Raw genomic sequence first — 19,303 nt, 5'->3', positions numbered from 1 at the left:
GCTGGACCCTGTCCTTGCATAGCACTTACAGTCAGTAGTCTATGGAGTACTTAGCAGCTCATCTCGTGATAGGAGTGAGTTGCAAGCAATATGTAAGAATGACACTGAAACAGCTGCATGTAGTTGGAGGCCAGTATAGCTACTAACTGATGGCAGCAGGTCACACTGCTATCTGAAGATCACTGTGCAAGCATACAGTGGCAGCTGAATTTTGGAACCATATCTTATTCACTTATGATGTAGCAACACTGAAGAAATCAGCTAAGAAATTATCTAACAAAAATCAGTAAAGGCGAACAGGATGTCCACCTTACAAGGGATCTATGTACTCTGACTAGTAACTGGAGGATTTGCTGTGTTCAAAGAGTGTATGCCCGCTTTTTTCTCTTTCTCTGTCCCACCAACCCTAATGCTGCCCACAACTATTTGCCAGGAAATCAAATCAATCCATCAAGTCTTCATTTCATTTTATTTCAAGTCCAGAAACTTTGAAGGGATTATTTTGCAATGCCCTGAAACATCATGTTATCTCCCTTGGTTTTTTTTTTTTTTTGCCACTGAACACCCAAAGAATGCTGGGGAAGTCTGAAAACTTGCACATTATTTTGTGATGTGCATTATGGTTTGGTATTTTGGTTCATCCTTTTAAAAGGCTGTGACCCGAGATGCCTGTTTCCAAGTGTGACCTCGGGATCCCCTGGAATTACAGCTCATCTCCCTTGGAAAAATGGATGCTTTGGAGGGTGGACACTTTGGCAATGTACCCCACTGGGGTTCCTGTCCTCCACAGGCTCCACCCCCAAAATCTCCAGGGGTTTCCAATCCCTTGCTCCCCCCATCCCTATTGGCATGGGGGAACCTGGCAACTGTAGCTATGACAGTTTGATCAAAGAAAAGTAGTCAAATGGGTTGTATCAGAAATCCAACTTTCTGCCTATAAGGTCTATAAACCTGACTTCATATATAAACAGGAGTCTTGTAATATCTGAAAGATGAATGGAACTTTGTCCCACTATAAACAGATGTAAGGGGTGGATAATTATGTCTTGTAAACATGCCTATTTGAGTGTCAGCCTCATGAAATGTGGATTTCCCAGTAACTATCAGCATTCTTGTTGCCTGGAAATTGTTTGTTTTAGTTACTAATGAAACATGCATCCCTTGCTTCACAGCCCATCAGTGCCTACAAAACAATCAACCCTGTAAGATTACAAAACCTAGACTTTCCAGAGTCAGAAAATATTTTTAGCATAAGAAGTGAACTCTAATTTCAAAGGAAGTGCTGTCAATGTGCACCTGACTACAGAAAGTCTTGTTAACATTACCTGAAGCTAAATTAGCATCGTGAATTAGTTCAGCTCCCTTGAAGCTAATCAGACTAGCAACCTGGCAGCTAATCCCCCTCTTTCTCTACAAAAAAGCGGCTTGTGCCAAAGCTGAAAAAGATCCATTCCCTACCATGCTTGGTTAATTGCGGTCCATTATGTTATTCACATTATTCAGATATGAATGAATCCAGCCCTGAGTTTAGAACTGCCCTGAGCCATGGGGACAGGTGTGATTTTTTCCTTGCCATCAAGTTACAGCTGATTTATGGCAGCCCTGCAGGGTTTTCAAGGCAAGAGATATTCAGAGGTGGTTGGCCATTGCCTGCCTCTGCGTTGTGCCCCTGGTATTCCTTGTATTCAAATACTGACCTATTCTGCTTATTTTCTAAGATCTCATGAGATTGAACTAGCCTGGGCTATCCAGGTAGGGGAAAGGTGTGATATAAATGTCTTAAACAAATAAACCAGAGATATACAGAGGTGATAGAAAGTTAGGAGCCCTTCCCCCCATTTTGTTTCTCCATGAGTTTCTTATACTCTTTGATTTGTTCCTCTTTTTGCATGTTTCAAAAGCCCTCTTAAGACCCCTGCCTGTGCTGAAATGTTAGTGATCTCAGAACAGGGCAAATAGGAAAGATCCCTGCAGTCTCAGGGACTGGAAGCAGAGCTAATCTCCTCAAGAACATCTTATTGACAGCAGGCTAATATAACAATAAAAAGAAACTAGTGAGAGGAAAAGTTCCCTCTAAGCTGTGCTAGGGGGCGCGCTGGCACTCAAAGTTTTAGCCAGCAGCACAGGAGAACTGTTACAACCCACAACTGAGAAGGCATTTTCCCCATCCATTGGAAACAATGGAGGATGGAGGGCACCTCCTTCTGGGGCCCATAGAACTGGACCCCCTGTTCCAATCTTTTTTAAATATGGGGGGGGGGGAGTGAGGAGAGACACCAGCAATTATGCTGCACATTTGGTGTCTCCACCTAAAAAAACAGTCCCCCCCCCCACCAGTCCCAGATACCCCCAGGTTAATTCTCCATTATAGCCTATGAAGTCCATTGACTATAATGGTCCCCATAGGCTACAAAGGGCCTGGGGGGAAAGGTTGTTTTTTTTTACACACCCCTGTTTTGCTTTCCAGTGTTATTTGTAAGCTGCCTTGAGTCACAGGGAAAAATGGAATATAAATATCTGAATAAATATGTAGATAGGTCCAAGCAGGCAGCCATGTTGGTCTGAAGCAGTTGAACAAAGCAGGAGTCAAGTTTCACCTTTAAGACCAACCAATTCTTATCTAGAAAACAAGCTTTTGTGTGCTCTTAAGCACACTTCATCAAACGAGGAATCCAGCACAGTGAGCAAAGTCATACATAGCTGAGCAGAGCCATACATAGCTGTTTTGACTCCTGCTTTGAATAAATATGTAGTTTGTTGCAGATTGATAACATTTGAACAACTTCCTGTTTTGTTTTGTTTTTAGGTTAGCAAGGGTTCTGTCAGTGATTGTTATACTTGACCTGTAATGCTGGCTGCCATATTTCACTTCGTTTTGTTTTTAAAGTAGACTGCAAGAATCCTCCTGTCATGTGCTGGTATGTTTTCTGAGTCTCAGTTCAGGGTGACAGTCTAAAGCCAGGTCTACCAATATAGTGAGTTGAGGTGGGTAGACCTGTTCTCTGGAGACCAGGTCTGCCACTACAGTGCAAAGAAGTAGGTGACTGCTTCTCCAGATGCCAGGTCTCCCAATATAATAGAAAGGGGGCAGGTAGACCTATTTGCCAAAGGCCTGGTCTACCAACATAGAGGACAACATTTTCTGTAACAAAATTTGACTTGATTCTGTTTTCTTTCATAGAATTTAAATTATTATTAAAATATAGTTCAAAGGTACTTTAAAAGAATTATGGTTATAGAAATAATCTTCTAAAATAATTATGCAATAGTCAAATGTAGAATCACTTAAAACTTTAATGCTACTAGCTTTTTTCACTCACAAGGTAGAATTTTTGCTCACAACACTGTGGAGCTTAGAGGGAACATTGGTGAGGGGTGTATGAATCCATGTTGTACAATTTAAGAGATAGTCTTGCTGGAATATTCAAGACCCATGTCTAAGAGGGACAGATAAAACTTCTGCAGGCAAGGAAACCTCTGACCTGACACTAATGTTTTCAAATCTACTGGCAAAACATGACACCCATGGGTTCTTTGCCAGTGCTAAGTGTTTACTGATGATGAGCTCAGTCCATTGTATGTCCTGTTTTTTCAATAAATTTCAATTTTAGATTTATTACTCATTTACTTTTGATTTGATCAGGCAATATGGGCACAGTTTTGGCTAATGCAACACAAATACAGCAAGATCCTGTGTCTTATACAAACATATTTCTATATTCCTGCCAGGCACTAGGAAAAGGCACCTGACAATCTGCTATGCAAAGGCTGTTCACTGAACATATGCAACTCTTGGAACATTAAGAAATTATGCCTGTTGGTTTCAGTCTGAAGTATTAGACCCATATGCCAATTTATTTCCAAAATCAATTTCTAGGAGTTCATTCATATTTTCCTTTGGAAATGTCAGTTCAGATGTTGGATGAAATTGCACGCCATTTTCTTTTCCATGGAATAAAACCTCATCTCCCCAAATATTAGCCACTAGCTGCAAAATTCCATGATGGAGCTAATTTCTTTTCAGAGTCCAAATTACTCCATAGTTTCTTGAGTGGAAATGTCTGCATGAAATCTTTTGTATTATTACATGTAACTTTAAACATGACATTGCCTGTGCTGCAAAAGTGGGCCATTCAGTTCTGTGCTAATTTTCCCTGGTTCTTTTGTCCCAAGAGGCTCTATCTCTTCCCATTGACCTACTTCACTATTCTCAAGAGATGCTGTAACTTTCTCTTTTTGGAAGGAAAAATAATATATCATTGCACTAATGGACAATTCATTCAATGTATTTATTTACTTCATTTACATTCCACTTTTCTCCTCAAAGAGAACATTATCCCCTTCTTCACTTTGACCTCATGATGACCCCATGAGGTAGGTGTGACTGACAATATACAACTGGTCCAAGAGCACTAGCAAGCTAGCATGGCAGAGTAAAGATTTAAACCTGGGTCTTCCAAATCCTGCTCCAACACTCCCACCATTATATGATACTGGTTTTTTCTTGATTCTATGCAAAAAACTGATCTCCATTCCAGCCATTATTTTCTGCACTCTTTAGCACTTGTGCCCATATGTTTTCATTTTTTTTCCTTTTCCGCATGCGTTTTGCTCCTTCTAGTAGTTGCTTCAATATAACATCATTGTATCTTCAGAGTATTTCCCCGTGCATTTAAAGTGGAGGAAAATATGCTGGAGATTCAGTGATGTAATATCAAAGCCACCACTAGAGGGAGCAAAACACATGTGGGAAATAAAAAAGAAGCAATATGGGCACACAAGCAATGAAAAGGAGACTGCAGAAAAGTCCTAGGTTGAATCTTCATTCATTCCCAGTATAGGGGGGGAGCATGAAAAGCCAGCCCATAGCCTTGGGAGTGTGGTGGTGTTGCCAAAGGGGGAAATACAGTGAATCCTTGTGTACAAAGTATTGTACATACACCCAAAGATCCTGTTAATACTCAAGTCTATCTGTACACACAAATCATCTGCCTTAATAATGGGCAGAAAGAAGAACAGAACACAGAACAGCAGCAGTACCTTGCTCCTTAGGATTTTATTTCTTTATATTTAAAACGTTTATTAGCTGTCTTTCTACCTAGCAGAACTCGGCAGCTTGCAATATAAATAAAACAATGTTTATTAAAACACATAAAAGGCTAATAATAATAATACATTACATATCTGTGGTCTGTTTAGCTGACTGTAAGGGAAACAGGAACATCTCTTAAAATACAAAGTTGTTTGGTCCCAAAGACTAAATAAGGGCTATTTGAATCAGATTAAAAAAGATAGTTAAGGGCATCTGTTTGCACTGCAAAAAATCTAGTATGCCAAACTGGTTATGGGAAGACAAAGTTTGGCCAGTTTAGGCTTGCAGCAGGACAAATCCCTGCTAGTTGCCATGGTTACTGAGTATATTACATGGCTGATGGCTGGTCATGCCACCCTGCAGCGACAAAACATGCCTTAAAATAGTAGACTGGACAGGCTGCTCTCAGAGAAGGGTGACCGACAGGCTCAAAGATCTGGAAATCAAAGCATCCCTGCTTTGGAGCTCATCTATTTATGTTGGGATTTACAGAAAATGATGTGTAAAAAATGCTAGTATATGTTCACACTGACAGGAAGGCATGGAGCACGTGTGTAAACCAGAAGCCTAAACAAATCAGTATATGCATTTACTGTTTGTGCATCTCCAAGAGATGCTGGAGAATCTGATTTCATCTGAAGGATTTTGTACATTATCTAATGAACAATATATATTCTCTAGGACAATCCTGTAGATACCTAACTACAAAATCATAAGCTATGCTGTTAATTTGGGCACAATTCTAATGTTTGTATAATTACTATAAATTAGTTTTGGGATTTTCTTTTGTCTGGGTATTTAAACCTTGCCCTGACCTGGATAACCCAGGCTAGCCGGATCTCATCTGATCTTGGTAGTTAAGCAGGGTTGGCCCTGATTAGTATTTGGATGGGAGACCACCAAGGAATACCAAGGTTGTTGCACAGAAACAGGCAATGGCACACCGCCTCTCAATGTCCTGTGGGGTCACCATAAGTTGGCTGCAACTTGATGGCACTTTCCAGCACCATTTAAACCTACCTTTTACTCACTCTGAGTTTTCTTGGAAATGTGAGATATTACTGTCTGATAGATGGAAGCAGCCACCATACTCTTAAATACGTTTTTCCAAGTATGGTCATCCCTTGGTATCTGAAACTTGGTGAGCACTGAATATGTGCAAATGAAAGTGGCTAACGCTGGCATAGTACATTAGGATCAGATTTCCCTCTAAACTGAGTGTGAGCTAGCTCACAGTTTTTTAGCCTCTGGCTCATGCATTTTTGTCTTAGCTCAGGAAAAATGGCTCCACAGCAGACTAATTTTTTACAGTAGCTCACAACTTTAATGCCAGTAGCTCACAAAGTAGAATTTTTGTTCACAAGACACCAGGGATTATTGTTGAAGCAGGGATTGGATTTGTAATTTTAAAATATTTTATTGCTATTTTTTTCCTATGAAGTTGTGACCGGAGTTTGTGTGGACAGGACTCAGCTTTATAAAAACAAAGTAACTGGGTTGCCAAGTCTCCTGTGCCATAGTTTTCCCTCCCAAATGCCTAGAGTGGCCACTGCATGCCGTTGCTGGTGCGATGACACCACTTCCAGGTGACATCATCATGCTGGCAACATAAGGGGAGGTTCCCCCTGCCAGCCTAATATGGGCCGGCAGGTTGGGAACCTCCTGGATGGGGGAACCCCCGCCTGGACTGGGGGTTTGGCAGTCTTAGGTTATATTTAGATAAATAAATGACTAACATGATGTGATATTCTGGGTACCACACAATCAAAACATTTTTAGAAAGAGGACAACAAAAAGTTGCTGTCTGCTACAGCTCTTCCTTATGAAGCCTTTTTCGTCTTCCTCTTTATTCTGCTGAACACTGAATCCGGGTGCATTTGATATGATATCAATGTATTGCAGTATAATGTGCTCTGAAAACAGAAGGAGAAAACCAGAATGCAGACTTCTAAGTGACAGAAAAGCTCTGATGGAAGACTTGAAGCTGGAGAGCTTCTCTGCCTCCTCCTGGCTTCTCAATATGGAGTATGTGGGGTCTGTCATCTAAATGAGAGTCAGAACAGTGACTTTTGGTGAGCTTAACTGTGTAGACGTTACAAATCCAGGTTTTCCCTGTAGTGCATGCTGGGAAGCAATGCCACAGCATCTAGAAAAACAGGATAACAGAGGGAGAGAGACAAAGTTATTCCAGCCAAGAATTTCTGACTTGCCTGATTGAAATGATTGGATTCTACTGTGGGGATATTCATACTGGCTACCTAATGCAGAAACATTTCAAGGAAACTGTAATTATTTTTTAATCTTTTGGAACTCAGGACTTGTGTACAAGTGAGATAGTAGATGGAAGAATGGGCTATGCAACTTCAGACTATAGTGCAGAGAGGTCACATTTTAATGCTCCTCCATGTAAAAGCTCATTGCAATTTTTTTTAAGAAAAACTCTACCTCTTCTGGAACAAAGCTTCTAGTGCAGGCCTTCATAAGCTGTGCTAATTTTCCATTTACAGGGAGTTATTAATTTAAGGGACCTGTAGTCTGAAGCAGTAAGTCTATTCTACCTCCTTGGCTCTTAGCCATGCCCCCTCTTACTATGACCTCATTCTGCCACGTTTGAAGATCAAGCCTACCATACAACATGCAGCCTCCAAAGGCCAGGAAATAGCCAGGAACTGCTGCCATTGTAATGTGACTAGGTGGCAAGGCCTGGCCCTGCTGGGAGCATTTCCTCGCAGGCCATGGCTCTTACCTGTTACTCCCTTTCTCCCTCCTTCCCTCAGCCTCACCCCTAATCAGAGGTTGTTGCTAGGTAACCATCTTCTGTCAGTAAAGGGAGAGGCCTCAAGTGAATAGAATGGCATACAGTTCATTTTCCAAAGCAGTTCTTTTCTCCAGGATAGGAAGAGCGATCTGTTGTCTGGAGTTCAGTTGTGATCCCAGGAGATCTTCAGACACCACTTGGAGGTTGGCTATCTTAGGCCTAGCAACACCCTCTGGGTGACTTGTTGCCATCTGGCTGGCATAACTAAATCTGGCTGCTTGCTCATGTTCAGCAGCAGCCCCACTATGACAGCCACTGTGACTTAGCAATTACCAACTCCAGGTAGGCAAATTTCTGGTGGTTTGAGGGGTGGCCTGGAGAGGGTGAGTTTGAGGAGGACTGGGACCTCAGACAGGTACAATGTCATACATGCCACCCCCCAAGCCAGCCATTTTCTTCTGGGGAACCACTGTTGAGGGCTGGAGATCACTCAGATCACTGGAGAAAAACTGTACTTTTCCTAGGTAGAGGCTGCAAGGAGGGAGGAGGAGATGTAAAGCTGAAGTCAGATCAATTCCCCTACTCTATGGTAACATGGCCAGGCCATAACATGACCAGGCCCCCTCCCCCAACCCCCCCCCCCCCCCAGATCATGCCACAAGCTCACACTGATGCTAAATGCCACAAGGCTGAATATGACAGGAAAAGGCAGCAACAATGCACACTGCAAACAAAAGAAATGCTGAGCTTTACTGTCTGTGTGACTGTCATCATGCCCCGCTGCATCCCCCAAAATTATTCTTCAGACTGGCATGACTTAACTAGGCCTGGATGCTTGCTCCTGTTCAGCAGAAGCCCCCCGTATGACTGCCAGCGTGACTTAGCAGTTGCCAACTCCAGGTTGGGAAATTTCTGGAGATTTGAGAGGTGGACCCTTGAATGGGTAGGGTTTGAAGAGGGGTGGGAACTCAGATAGGTACAATGCCATAGACTCCACCCTCCATACCAGCCATTTGCTCCTGCAGAACCAGTGTTGCCAATCTCCAGGTGAGTGCTGGAGATCATTCAGAATTACAACTGCTCTCGAGATGACAGACATCAACTTTGGGTGTGTGTGTGTGTGTGAGTGTCTTCACTTAGGTGGGTGGGAAGCAATATTCCCTCTAAACAGGGTTACTGGAATCTAGCTCCAGCTCACACATTTTTTGTCTTAGCTCAGGAAAAATAGCCCCAGAGCAAACTAATTTATGCAGTAGCTCACAGCATTGATCCCAGTAGCTTACAAAATAGAATTTTAGCTCACAGGACTCCTTAGAGAGAGCATTGGTGGGAAGACAGCAAGGGGGAGGTACTCACCCGGAGTCTCTTTCCCCTCACAACAGGCCTTATTCCTAGTGTATTACAAAACATAGCAAGATTCAAGGAACACCTCCTTCATTAGTTCAGATATACTTTTATTAAGAGTGTGTTTCCAGATTGAGAGTTTTATGACTATCAGGCATGCTGACATGCCTAATGCTGGCAAGCCATATGGGGCCTCTGCCAGCTCCCCTGCTGACTGCTGCAGGTCTAAAGCAGTTAACAGGACCAGTGTGGGTGTACATCCCAGATCTGCAAGTAGAAGCTTAAAATGGGTGCAACTTGTGCCTCACTCTAAAATATGAAAAGCATGGCTAAATACTCAGACATGGGTATAGAATATCCTGGCAGGCACCCAAAACATCACCATTGGTCTGCATGCCCCATAATCTTTCAGGTGAGAAGTGACTCTGTGTCTGCTTGTAAACCTGGGCAGAACCCCATAAGTGAAACTTTGCTATGGTTAAAACAACATTTCCATAACACTGGAAACATTGTGTTTTCTTCTTTTGCCACAGTACGTAATTAACCTCTGGAAATTGTGGCCTCAAGATATCACTGAGACCAAGAGCTTAATAGGATTTCATAGACAGGAGCAGTGGCAGGAGATGTGACAAGTTATCCCTGGTGGAAAGTCTAATTGAGAAATGATACAGCTTTGATCTCAGTTGGTGCTCCTCTGCACTGCTGTATAATATTAATAATAACTGTGACTCCAGTGCTGACAAGAAAGTTATGCCTGATTTACATTTGAGCGAGAAAAGGAATTAGGCCTAAGTCTTTCTTTATCCTTTTAAAAGGACAATCCCAAGTAAACAGAAAACTGAGAGTACAGGTCCATGCCCCGTTCAGCACCTTGGATTTCAGTGCTTCCCATAATCTGAGCTCATTCAAGTCTCTTTCTGCATATAGATTTGAATCCAGGAGCAACATAGAGACCAACACTATTTTCAGCATGAGCTTTTGAAAGTCAAAGCTCCCTTCATCAAGTATCTGTCAAACAAAGCTTTGACTCTTGAAAGTTCATTCCCTGAAAATCTTGTTGGTCTCTAAGGTGCTACCGGACTTGAACCAGCTGCAGACCAACACAGCTCCCTTCCGCAGCAGTCACTTGGAATCAATAACATTAATCCCTGGTCTACAGTTGCTATATGCAATAGAACCTGTGAAATAAAGAAATGCAATATGAGACGCAGACCCCAAGGTGTTATGATTTATTTTGTGACTTAACCCATGGCAAAACTAGGGCAAATGGAACTGGTGGCTTATGGGAATGCAGTGGGTTTCATTGTAATTCCAAAGGCTGCATATGCAAACAGACCTATACTGAGTCAAACTTCTGCATAACATGAGAAATGACCCTTAGAAAGCACAGGAAAATTGAGTATAGGTATGGTGAGAATATAGCGAGCAAAACAAATCTCTGAAACTATGGTCAAGCATCAGTGTAAGAATTCAGCATAGAGTTAAGTGGAAACTTGCAGGAGGGTTGTATATATTTTCTAGGCTGCTACTGCTGTACACATGAGGACTCCAATTACAAAGGTTTATCTTACTTCTCTTACAGAGAACAGCATATATATCAGTGTATAAGAGCCACAGATTTTGACCAAGCCCTTAGTTTGTCCTGCATAAATATTAGAAAAATGATTACATCTTGAGGGATTTAGCATGGCAATGACTTGAGGAATGCATTGATAGTATGATTGTCAAGTCAATCATCACCTATGGGGACACATTCTGCTTTAAAAGATGTGGCAATGAAAACCTGCAGTTCAGGGGTCCAGGGGAAAATGGGACAATCCGGACCTCTCTCTTTGGCTAGAGATTGGCTTGGAGGCTTTCCATGCAAATAAAGCTGGGAAAATCCCTATTTAGGAGGTTATGAAAATATCACTGAATCTCTGATGGCCAATTTTCCCAACAGAGGAGACAGGAGCTCAGAGATAACATCCATCACAGTTTTTTGTGACCAATGTTAGCATTAAAGGCTCCACTGTGATATCATACATCAGGAATGGGCAACAGGGAACCCCTCATGCATGTCACTAACCTTCCCAATGAGGGGAACCCCTCATGCATGTCACTAACCTTCCTGATGAGGGGAACCCCTCATGCATGTCACTAACCTTCCCGATGAGGGGAACCCCTCATGCATGTCACTAACCTGTCCTGGTTTAATGAAAGGGAACTCCACTATGACTGAGACGCTTGTGTGTGTGTTTGCTTGTTTGGAGCAAATGTGATGCTGCCTTTCCAGAAAATCAAATCTATGTTGTAGACATCTATGTTGTACAAAACCTCTATATATGAATTTGTCCTAGATAGCAAGGATGAAGTCTTCTGTGCACACATTTCTCTCCCACTTTTGGGCAAAAATTGTCTATTGGGTGTGAGTATACTTGGTGCAGAAGGAATGTGCTGGTGTTTTTCATGAACAATAATGAGCACCACACTAAGCAACTGTCTTCTGTTGAACAGTCATTACAAAAACCTGTATGTATGAGAGTTTTAGTCCCACTTGGTATACTGACCTATCTTGGTGATACGATAGAAGCTGTTGACTGCTTGCTCACCTTTACCAAATATAGAGCCCTATTACTGGGGACTAAAATAAAGAAATAAACAACTCTATGTTTTATGTCATTTGAAAATCAAGTCATATATGCTCAAATAAAAATCTTTGCCTTGAAATGAAAAGGAATGCAATATCATTTTTTTGTTAATCCCCCCTACCCCAGTAGTATCTTTTTAACACTACTGTGGTGTTTAAATCAGAACAGTCCCCTTAGCTTACAAACCGTCATCTTCGAAATTCCCTCATACCCCCCCCCCCCCCCCCAGGTATCATGTTGACTTCTTTGGAAAGACACAGCATATGTGCTTTCCTTCTTTCAAGTCCTACTTCATTCCAGGCATGATTTACTTTTATTTACCTTCAGATCCAAGCTAATATAGGCAAACAGCTTATGCAATTCTCAAGCTTTGAAAGCATCAGTTCCCAAATGCAGCGTGCCACAAAGAAAGGGTCCGCAGTAAATGTGATCAGGTGGACAGAGATTTCTATTACTTCACACTTGCCAGCCACCCTTATCTATTCAATTAATGCAAGTCATGGGTTTTCGCAATCAATTGACACTGAAAAATAGAGACAGAAACACCATTATGAACCTACAGAAGTGATTTCCCTGGTCACATCTTCTTTTAAACAATTCACCAGGAAGATAGTACCAAAAAGGATTCAAGCAAAACTGGAGTAGTGTATGAATTAGAGTTACATACAAATTAGGACAATTACATGAGAATATATCTATGCAGTGTTCCTATTTTGATCAGTATACTTAATTCCTTTGGTCAGAGAGCTGAAAATACTCCATTAAGCTGTTAATTTTCCTAACAGAACTACAGTTCCCAGGGTTCTCTGGGGAAAGAGAATGTGAAAACATTTAATTCTGCATTGCAGATACTCCATTCAGCTATGCTCGCTCAACAGCTCTGGAGAAATTTGAAGACAATTATGGTAGGTTATTCATTGTCCCAGTTCACATATTACTTGTTTCACCATGGTGTTTGGTCATGGTGATTTCAAGTTCTCATGGTGCCTCAAGCTGTGCTTGGGAAAACGTGAAAGTGTTATCTCAAAAGCACTACCAGCACTTCTGCCATGAATGAAAGGATGTTTTAGGCTGACTGTTGTGGACACTTATTGGATAATTCCCTAATGCATGCCACCTTCCACACACATCCAGTACCCGTAACAAGTTTTTCTTTTCTTCTGCTTATTAAATTCTCAGCTATCATATTTCCTTTTAATATCTCAAGAAGGCATTGATGCTGAAGTTTTAGTTAAGGAATCAATCAGTTAAAAAGCAAGTGACTGAATAATTAGTAATTATTCTAATAAATAGATGTTCAGATAAATTATTCATTTCCAGAGAGTACTGGGACTAAAAAGATGTCTCTGATGTTATGCTGCATATAGAGTAGGTGCCTCCCAGAACAAATGAAGAAGGCTTTCACATTGCTGGATTGTTGGTGAGGCTGTAAAATGGAGTTGTTCAGCAGAGTTTTGAGGCAAGGTTGAGACTGGGCAAAATTAAAATATTTTCTGGCTCTTAATAGGGTATTGATATCTATTGTATTTTGTTATCTGGTTCCTTCACACCATGGATCCAACTCCTAACGCATCAAGAAAGATGAACTCATAAACAGTTTAAATAACTAAACCAAATGACTTGGAATGAAGCACAATGTATCTGGTTATGTCATTGTGTGCTTTGTTTCTCCTCCTCATTCTTGGTGATCCTTAAATGCACATCCTTTTCACTGGCCTCAGCCTCTGGACCAATCCAAGTGGAGCTGCCAACTTTGAGTTGGGAAATTCCCAGAGATTTGGGGAGGAGGAACTTGGAGAGGGCAGGGGAGAGACTTCAGAAAGCTACAATGCCAAAGAGGCCAGCCTCCAAAGCAGCCATTTTCTCCAGGGTAAGTGTTCTTTGTCATCTGGAGATGAGCTGTAATCACAAGAGATCTTACCTGGAGACTGGCAGCCTTCAACCCAAAGCATTGGGATCTAACACAAGATTAATCAAAATCTACTGTGCTGTGTTCTCATAGCTTCTAAAAACCACTGGGCATCTCTGCACCAATCTGTACTAGGCCTCTACTTGCTGATTTTAGCCTTCTGTCATATTCCCAAAGCAAGAGAGAAGCTGCATCCATGGACCAGAATTTAGTCACATGTCTAAAGGCAAACTAGATGTGAGATAGGAGAGCAGTGATGGGGATCTCCCATGTTTTATAGTGTTTTTACTCATCAGCAGCTCCACACTGAGGCAACAACATGGGGGGATGTTTTCTCTTTTGCCATTTTCCTGATACAAACCACCATCCCCTCTCTGCAAAGCTACAATTTAGCTACATGGAGATAATGAGATGGTGCAGCATCTGAGCCCTGGGACTGGCAACACTGGAAGTTACTGCGTTTGCTTGATGTTTATAGAGCTCCATTATCATGTGGGAAACTACATAGTGAAGTAGCCCATTTGCTAATGAATATCAAGTTCTATGCCCTGGCTGCCCAGGACTGTGAACGGGAGGCTGAAGATCACCAGATGAAGAAATATAGCTTCAGTTATTTGCACTTCTGAGTCTCCAAAAAGTTGCCAAAAAACTTGTTTTAAATTATCCAATTTAAACTCATTGAACTAGGCAGTGTATGTTTCTTCCATCAGAACAGCAAAGAATAAAGGGCTTTTAACACATCAGGTTGTCAACAGAAGCCAGGTTTGACAGCGAGTCTCCAGGTGCCAAAATCAGAATCACGAACTTTTCACCCACCACCATGGATCTTTGTCTTCATGTTTTCAACTAAGAAAATAGATGGCAGGGCTTCTCAGCATCTTTCTGTCCCAAGGAATGATAGCATATTCATCCGGCCAAACTAGAAGAACCGACCCTTGTTTACACTGGGAAAAACTAGTCATGGATGCTCGCTTGGTTTTAACAAGTTCCACCAAAAACAAAAGCAGGTAATCTATGACTGGATCTCCTTCTACTTTCATTTTTTCTCAAAAGCAGCTATGAGGTGGTATGTTTGATTGCAGCAGGGAAATCATGGCCCTGATCTAAATTGTGTTCTCATAGAACAAAGTAGGAGTCAAATAGCACCTTTAAGATCAACAAAGTTTTATTTAGAATGTAAGCTTTCGTATGCGTGCACACTTCATCAGAAAATGGAATGGGGTACAGTGAGCAGAGCTACTTATAGCTGGTACTCCGTGGTTTAGAATGCTAAGTGGTATAAAGTTAGAACCCAATGGCAAAACAGTGAAATTAACAAACTGAAAGAACATTTGGTCTGGATAGCATTTGTGTGGGAAATCAATAAAACCGTAACATGTCAGAATGGGAAAATGAGGCAATAAATGTCTGTTAATTACTCTGCTGCTAGCAAGATTCTCCCATTCTGACATGTTACTGTTTCATTGGTTTCCCACACAAATGCTCTCTAGACCAAATGTTCTTTCAATTTGTTAACTTCTGGGGGTTTCTTTTCCACTTAGATATTTGTATCTTTATTGTAAAAGAGTACAAAAACCAGCTTAGTCAAAGAGACCAAAACCCATGTCATCATCGGAGTCTTCAGACTCTTCTTTCTTCTCTTCAGCAGGAGCAGCACCACTCGCAGAGGCCCCTCCTCCAGCCGGGGCCACAGCAGCTGGAGCACCACCATCCATGCCAACGTTGCAGATGAGACTTCCAATGTCTATGTTGACCAAGGCCTTTACAAACAGGCCTGGCCAGAATGGTTCAACGTTCACTCCTGCTGCTTTGATAAGAGCATTGATCTTATCCTCCATGATGGTGACTTAATCATCATGCAGAATGAGCACGGAGTAGATGCAGTCGAGCTCGGAGATGGAGGCCATGACAGGCAAGAGGTGCGCGGTGCTGGTCGCCGGCTGGGACTCAGCCTACGTTTCAGCTGAAGGACATAGCACCTTTCGTGCCACTGACGGGAAGATGGGGAAAAAAGCTCAATTTGTTAATTTCACTGCTTTGCCACTGGATTCTAACTTTATACCACTCTGCATTCTAAACCACTGACTATCAGCTATAAGTAGCTCTGCTCACTGTATCCCATTCCATTGTCTGAAGAAGTATGCATGCATACGAAAGCTTACATTCGGAATAAAATTTTGTTGGTCTTAAAGGTGATACTTGACTCCTACTTAGTTCTACTGCTTCAGACCAACACGGCTGCCCACCTGGATCTGTGTTCTCATAGGCTTGCCAACCTCCTGGTGGGTCCTGGAGATCTCCTGGAATTACAATTCATCTCCAGATGACAGAGATCAGTTCTCCTGGAGAAAATGGCCACTTTGGATAGGAGACTCTGGCATTATACTCCACTGAGGTCTCATATCTCCACAAACTGTGCTCTTCCCAGGCTCCATTCCTAAATCTGCAGGAATTTCCCAACCTAGGGTTGGCAACCCCATACTCTCCCCACCCAGGTGTGTGTGGGAAACAATTACATGGCTTGAGAATCGAAGGGTAAGTGGCAGTTGGAAAGTAATTTAGACTGTGAATATACATAGGTGGGACTGATTAACTCCTCCGCGCATACAATTGCTACAACCAAATTCGAAGCTCCACCACAACAGCATTTAGTCAAAGTCAAAACATAAACATCTCAAGGTGCAACCTTAAATCTCCCATGTATAGTATAGCTTGGCTTTCAACATAACCTGGAAAAATGTAATCCTGGACTGTGAGTGTGAAATTATGTCTGTACATAAAGCAAAGAGTTTTCCCCTGCAGAAAAACAAAACTAGAGTGAACGATATGAAGGGCACTGCATCTGTGTGGCCAATTGCATTCTGTCTGGAACATTTTCAGCAGTACAAATGCTCTCAGTGAGGCATTTCAACAGCAGACTTCAGCTGCTAAGCAGACTGCTTAGGACTGCAATGTCCATGTAAGACTTCACCAGTCATATGGACTCGCTTATGGGCTTTGCAACACAGAGCATGTGGGTTACTGTGTCCTTCCCTTGCAGTGACAAAGAAGCAGACTAAAAGGGTCTGGAGGCACTTGATGTAGAGGTAAATGCCACCATGAGACTTACCTTTTTGACTTGCAGTGCCACAGGGAGAAAGAGGGCAAGGAAACAATGCAGCATGGCCTCTCTGATAAATGTAAATGCCTTGCAGGGGTTCAGAAGATAATTCTCTCCCAAACTCATCTAAATGTTCGCCTTGGGCTTCCAATCCTTTCCATTTATTCTTGCTGAATAATCAGGTTTAAAAGCTGCTGCAAGCATTTGCTTTGATTTCTGTCACAGATCAAGGAAAGATGTTTCTAAACTTTGAAAAAGTTTTTAAAAGGGATGGGGAGGAAAGCTATGATATTGGGCTTGCTGTGAATGGCTAATCACATGAAACAGTAATGAACAGATTCATACGCCGTCAGTTGTAGTCCTCGCAGCATTAGTAAGGACTGTTGTGATCTGGAGATGTTAGGTGCTTTGAAGTGCATCACGCAGCTCTTGGGATCCTGAAAGCCATTTATACTCCCAAAGAAGAAAACCATAAAATGCACAAAGAGCTCAGAGAGAGTGCAGAGATGGATTTCCACAGAGAAATGACCACTTGCTCACCTGCCAGGGAAAGTTGTTGTAAAATATATGGGTACTGAGATGTGCAGGACATACACTCTAGGGCTTGGTACAGATGGGCAGCTTGTGGTGGCAGCCTCCCAACTCAGAAAAAAAGCTGGCATAGTCCTTGGCAGCCTGGGGCAGTCAGATAGCGCACCCCCCACTGCCTGAAGAGGGATGGGCCGTGCATGCTCTGGAGGAGCAGTCAGACTGCTCAAGCGCATGGGAAGGACTTCCTTGGCACTCTGTGGCCATTCAGATGGCCGGGAAAGGTGACAGGGAAGCACTTTAGAGATTTGCTACCACTTAGTAAGTGGTAGCTTTTTAAGGTGGCAGAGAGGTGCTGGAGAATGACAAAAGGGCACGAGTGAGGAGGGACCAAGATTTGTGCATTTGAATCTGACTGTGGGTAGTTCCTGTGTTGGCCTAAATAGATTGTCTATATTCAGCCTAGGTTGATTGGGATATTGGGGTATACTTTCCTATGTGGGGCAAGTTCCCTAAAACTGAAATGGGAGAGGCTTCCGGCCAACATAGGCAGGGAGAGTTAAACAGTTGATCTATCTATTAGTCTTGTTCAAATGCTGGAGATGAGATTCCCCAGAATGAGGTCAGGATGTGTGCTTGTTCCACAGATAGCTCTGTGTGTGTGCGTGTGCGTGTGTCAGAGCTAAACCTTTTGTATTGTAAATTTAGCCAAGTGTTCTATTTCCCTATTCTTTTTATTAAGTTGTAAGGCATGATAGTATTTCCAATGACTTTTGCTCTAGCATAATCTATAGCAATAATGTATTTTCCTGTTTAAGAGAGCTAACATTGATTCAGATTCTTCCCTGTGAACTTAGATTACTCAATCACACTTAGATACGCTTAAGGTGCGGTCACACATCACATTAAAAGCGGGTGTGTGGCGCTCAAATTTGAACCGCTGAATATTAATTCGATGCAGGGCCGATCAGACGAGCATCCAAGAATGCGACTCATCCTGTTGTTGAGCGATCAGACATCCAATACTATCACGCTCTTTTCTTGGAGCATGTGTGATCAGATGGTGATTCCTGGGAGGGGGGTCCATTGAACATGAGCCCAACTGTTTGGAGGTGGGAAATCAAACATTGCTTCAGAGGCGGGAGGTGGGGAACGGCGGAAAGTTTCCGGAATGAACGTTGCCCATTCAAACCAGGGAACTGCCAGGAACTACTTTCCTAGAAATTGGCAGTGACAATGATATCTGGAAATCCTCCACAATGAAAAAAAAAGATTTTTTTTCCTGTTCTGAATAGTGGGATAATGTTTCCGCCCCCCCCCCCCTTCTGATCCTGTGTTGATCGAAGAAGCAGAAGCGTCACCTCAGATTCCCGGATGATCTGGCAATGTGCACGTCTGCTGGGACTTTTTTTAAAAAAAAGGTGGGAGGGGCGGTAAACATTCCAAGGGGCAGTAGCGCACATGAGCTGTCCAAACAGGAAAAAAACGATCGTGTGCTGCTTCTGCGAAAAAGGGCCAGGCTTTCTGCGCTATCAAATTAACGTGGCACTGATTCGCAGCAAGCCGGGATGACCCCGGACGACACTCAATTGCCAGATGTGGATGTCTGAAGGAACATATTTAATCCATCAGCGAGACAGAGCTGTGTCACCACTAATGGTACATCTGAACACACCCCTAGACATGCACATACAGGGGGAGAGCTGGAGTAACTGGGAAACTCTGCCCCTTGTACTTGCTCAGAAGCAGCTTCTACCAGTGTTCCCCAAGTAATTGGTAACATGGGAGGCTGGGTTCTTAACCTGGGGTGGTGGCACAACAAAGAGGAACATAATTTACATGCACACAAACACACATGTAAGCACACACAAATTCAGGGTAGGTTTATGACAAGGACATTTGTGAGCCAAAGCCCCCTCTCCATTCTATATGAACATTGTGT

General features: G+C 42.5%; 1 protein-coding gene and 1 pseudogene across 2 annotated transcripts in view; both read right to left on the bottom strand.

The window, feature by feature from the left end:
- DLGAP4 (DLG associated protein 4) overlaps nt 1-19,303 on the bottom strand; it is a 422,133-nt gene that overhangs the window by 301,837 nt on the left and 100,993 nt on the right. The window lies entirely within an intron of this gene.
- On the bottom strand, nt 15,259-15,728 carry LOC132567564 (large ribosomal subunit protein P1-like; annotated as a pseudogene).

The sequence above is a fragment of the Heteronotia binoei genome, chromosome 2 (assembly GCF_032191835.1).
Source record: "Heteronotia binoei isolate CCM8104 ecotype False Entrance Well chromosome 2, APGP_CSIRO_Hbin_v1, whole genome shotgun sequence".
In the NCBI taxonomy this organism is placed as follows: domain Eukaryota; kingdom Metazoa; phylum Chordata; class Lepidosauria; order Squamata; family Gekkonidae; genus Heteronotia; species Heteronotia binoei.
The sequence above is the reverse complement of the archived record's forward strand: the minus strand, read 5'-3'. Positions and strand labels throughout refer to the sequence as shown.